Source organism: Cynoglossus semilaevis, chromosome 8 (genome assembly GCF_000523025.1).
Source record: "Cynoglossus semilaevis isolate Cse_v1.0 chromosome 8, Cse_v1.0, whole genome shotgun sequence".
In the NCBI taxonomy this organism is placed as follows: domain Eukaryota; kingdom Metazoa; phylum Chordata; class Actinopteri; order Pleuronectiformes; family Cynoglossidae; genus Cynoglossus; species Cynoglossus semilaevis.
In genome coordinates, this window is record NC_024314.1 from 15,709,132 (window position 1) to 15,713,817 (window position 4,686).

The following is a 4,686-nucleotide window of genomic DNA, read 5'->3' on the forward strand; positions in this document are numbered from 1 at the left end:
ATATATAAGAATATTGTAAAGGAGGACGTTATTTTTAAATTCTCGCTTTCGTTTTTACTGTCGCTCATTCGATCTGCTCGGAGCAGCAGTAGCAGCCCACAAACAAAATCTTACTCCTACCAACTGACCAAAGGTGGCAAGGCTAGCATAAAATGGAGAAGTTTGAGTGCGGAAATGTTCTTATGAACCACAGGGGGGCCCAGCAGAGGGAGTTTGGTGCAACAGGTTCCACATTTTCTATTTTTGTTTTTCGAGCCAGATAAAGAAATGTTAGCGCGTTTCACGGCCATCGCCAGAGTAATAAGCCCCTGTGTGACACCTCACCTCGTTTCGCAGGATAGAGCTGAAAGTAGGATGATCAAATTAAAGAAAGCATCAAAAACCAGAAGGCCCGGGTGAAGTCAAAGAGCTGCGAACATCTGAACCTCTGAAGAACAGGGAGATTCAGCCGCTGTTTTCCCCACAACACCATCCCACCTTCATCTGCGATGGTTCTAGTTCAAAACAGAGAACAGAGAAGAGGCAGCGACGTTGCCTTTTAATCTTCTCTGACTGTTGGCGTCAGAAAAGCGTCTGTGGCCTCAGCGTGGATCTGCAACACTGCGAGTCTGTCTTTAAGGGAATTCAAAGGAAGAACAGTGGAGACGGCGCCTGAGAGGAGGAGATAAAAACGATGGTTGTTTTATATCAGGTTTGTGTTTGTGCGATGTCGTGTCGATTTCTGGGTACGTGCTGCAGAACTGCAGTTAACACGAGTCTCTCAACGAAGTCAAACTAAGTTTTCTAGAAAGTTGCGACCAGGCCCGCCCCTATCGATTCGCAAAGCGCGAACTGCGTAGTGGCCCCAAGTTTCTGAGAGATATGAGCAAATTGTGTGATTGATCTAGGTCACTTGCGCAATATGAGATACACGACGAGCACCAGTAATTGCGAGGCAAAGGTAATCGGACACCACTTACACTGTTACGATGATCGTCAATCAACATCTGACCAATCAGCAGTCAGAGGCAGCTGGTGAAGAGACGATACAAGTCCGGAGCTGGACGTCATATACCACCTGGTACAATTTTTGGCAATTTTTTTATGGGTTACCATTGCCATCTACTGGGGAGTCTAGTTCATAACAGCCATAGCTGTTAGCATATTGATAGAATTGAGTTGAGTGAATAAAACTGTGTGTAACTGATATATTTGTTGACAGAGGAAATTTTGAAATACAAGTCTGACCAATGAGCATGTTCCCCTACAACAACAACAACATCGATGATAATGAACCACAGTAGTTACAGCAGTTGAAGTGTTTGGTTTTTTTTTTTACTAGCATTTCCATTGATTGATTTTTATTTTATTTAGTTATTGGTGTTGGTGGATTTCCTTACTGGAAACTTTTGCTTAAGGCCCGTGGTTGGCTGGGGGCAGCCCTGATTATGATTAAATCTTTCTAAAATACAAAAAATGATGAGCAAAAAGTGAATATGTCCTCTACGAAAAACCCCTTGATCGATTCAAATCTGTTCCCTGAAGTCAGTGAAGCTGAAGTGCAGCTTTTGGTTATGATGAAAGATTGTTCCGGCTGTGAAGTTGGTTTGTTCCTAATATTTTAAACCATCTGTCAAATTCATTCCTCTTTGTCTCTTTTTAGAGTCACACGGGGCAACTCTTCACTTTTATACTTCGATCAATTTAAAGTCCAGGAAACAAATCTAGACGAACTGACGAACGCCTAGCATAGCGCGCATCAGATACACATGAAATTAATAATTTAAAAAAAAAATCCTTATCTGGCTTGAGTTCACGTACTCTTAGCTTAATTGCGTTTTGTTCCTAGCCCTGTGCCATGACACACACTGGACTGGAAAAACTGTCCCTGTAGCTACTGCATAAAGACCCGCCCACCACAAAAAACTGATTGGTCTACTAAGCCAATTGGACCAATCAGGATTCTCTTAGTCGTTAAGTTTGCGTTATAAAACATATATGTACTCTAGCTCTCAGTGCTGTGTTCACTGTCATCCGACGCACACTCCTATGTCACTCACGTCTCACAGGTTCTTGAATTCTGGTCCTGTTCTGGAATATTTGGTTAATTTCACGTAGGCCTCGCGTAGACTCCGATAACTCGTGATGTCTGCTAAGGTTGCTTGTACTTTAGCTTTTTAAGTCTTTTCCAAAAAAAAACATGAGCAGTTAGTTGACATTAGCAGCTACTGTAGCCACACGCTAATGCATCTACACCGGGCTATTGACAGCTAATACAAACATGCAATACAAAAGAGTGACTTTTCGGTCGATGACCTCAAAGCCTCTTTCATTTTCCCCAGCCGCACAGAACTTCAAGAGTAACCTTGATTTTGTTAATGTCTCCGTCCTCGTCTAGACTCCTCTCATCCTTCCATTTCCTGGAATTACAAACTCTTTGATTGTTTATTTATTTTTTGGAAGCCTCTCCGGGTAAAAGCTTTGGTCAATTTAATTCAGTTACTTCAGGCACTTTTACTTGGTGAATGTGACTGCACTCAGGCCACTGGAAGAGAAACATCAAATCAGTTCAGTGACAGCAGCGTGGACTGACCAGACCTTGGTCGATTCAGCGACATCACAAAGCTCTACTGCTGCCGCTGCAGCTGCTAATGGGGAGTTTAAAAGCTGCTGGGTTCAGACAGACTAGACAAAAAAAAAAACGCTGAAGAGAACTACAGTAATACTTTGAGATACGAGCATCCCGACATACGAGTATTCCGAGATACGAGCAAGCCTTCGAGCAAATTTTTGCTTTGAGACAAGAGTAAAGATTTGAGATACGAGGACGCTTACAGACGCCGACGCTAGGTGGCCAAGCACTCGGAGCAGCCCACGCCACTTCACGTGTTCGTCGACTTCCGTACGCATTTCCCGCGAGGTTCACGTATTGTGATTCTCTCTCTATTCTATGCAATATTCTTCATAATAGTGACGAGTCCTAAGAAAGTGAGTGGTAAGGACGGTGGTGAGAAGAAGAAATGCACGATGACCATGGAAATAAAGCATGAAATTGTCGATAAATATGAGCGTGGTTTCCGCTAAAGAAAGAATACAAATCGAAAAAAATGAAAAAAAAAAAAAAATGCTGATGTTACAGCAGTTGACGTAACAAGAACTTCAGTCTATGTTTTACACCGTGTATCCACAGCTGGCACATTGGACAGATGGTCTTATTATCTTATATGTCGTATCTTAGAGGAATTGACCCTTCAACTCAGGAAGTGGAGTAAAGCTTTAGGTTTGACCTGGTTCGTTAATCAAAAGAGAGAGAGAGAGAGCAGAGTTTCTCTCTTTTTTACAAGATAGAAAACAGAAAGTGGACGAACTCTTGTCTCCGCTTCGTCTCTATGCTAATGGCTGTTTGAAGTCTTTGTCAGAGATCAGGAAATAAAGAGTGTGAAGAGGTCAGAGCTGGAACCTGATTATTCCCTTCTGCCCCCTGGAGGAAACACAGCGTGAAACGTGTATTAAACTCCTCCGTTGTCGTACCCTTCCCTTCTCCTCCGCCTTCTGTGGTAATATCTTAGAGAATTAAAGTGGTGACAGGTTATCATAATCCAATTTCAGAGACGATCGTGGCGAGAACCTCACAGCGTGGCCACGAAAACCCAGATTGGAATTGAATACGCACTCTATGGATTAAATTATGCTGTGAGAAATAATTACAGGCCTACGTCGGGAAATGTATATTTGCCAGTGTGTGTGTGTGTATGCGTGTTTCTTTCTTTTTTTTTTTTATTGTTGTCGTTGTCGTACATGGAGCTGGCGATGGTTCGTGCTCTCCCACAGATTCTGTCCAATCGTAGCCTGTCACCATCACTGAGGCGAGGCAGGAGGCAGGGACTGTCGGTGTTGATGACTGTTATTGCGTTGTTGTTTCATCGAACAATATGTGAAAAAAAACAAATCATAACGCTACCTTCTAAGGAAGTAAGGCCGTCTTTATTATTCATAATTTCTCATGGCAGCAGCAGCAGCAGCAGCACATGCCTCCAAGGGTTGTTTTTTTTTTCTCTTAAAGGCCACTTTTAAATGAACACATTTGAATAGCAATGTCATTTTTTTGTTCTTTAAACAAGTAATGATTCTTTTCCCTAAGGCGTTTATTTAGTATCAAGACAAATGACTTTATAAAAATATCATAAAAATAAGTCAATCGCAAAAAGGCCTCGGTTTCCTTTAAACTGCTACGTTTCCCAGTCTGAAGTTTGAGATGGTAACTGCGGGGAGTACACACACACCTGAAGTATTTAAGAAAGTATTCTTTCATTGTACTAACTCTGTGACTACGAGTATCAGGGCCTTTGGAGGATAAAAATAATCTATAACTCAAGTTCACGAAGTCGTTACGTTACATGAAAAAGTCATAACATCAGTCGAACGTTTATGAGAATCAAGTCATAAATGTAAAAGTATAAAGTCATAAAATTTGAAACAATGATGCGACTAAGTTGTTTTTTTTTACGCGCTAACCAAGTTCATCAAACAATGATGCGACTAATTTATGTTTTTTTTTTTACGAGCTAACCAAGTTCATACCGCTAGCGCTCAATGACTTTTCTGGTAGGCTACTGTGCGTTGTACCTGTAGTGCAGCTAATGTTAGCTTCGGCCCCAGAGCAGATCAGCTAGTCTGGTCCTGTTCGGGAGTGTGTGTCGGGGGCGC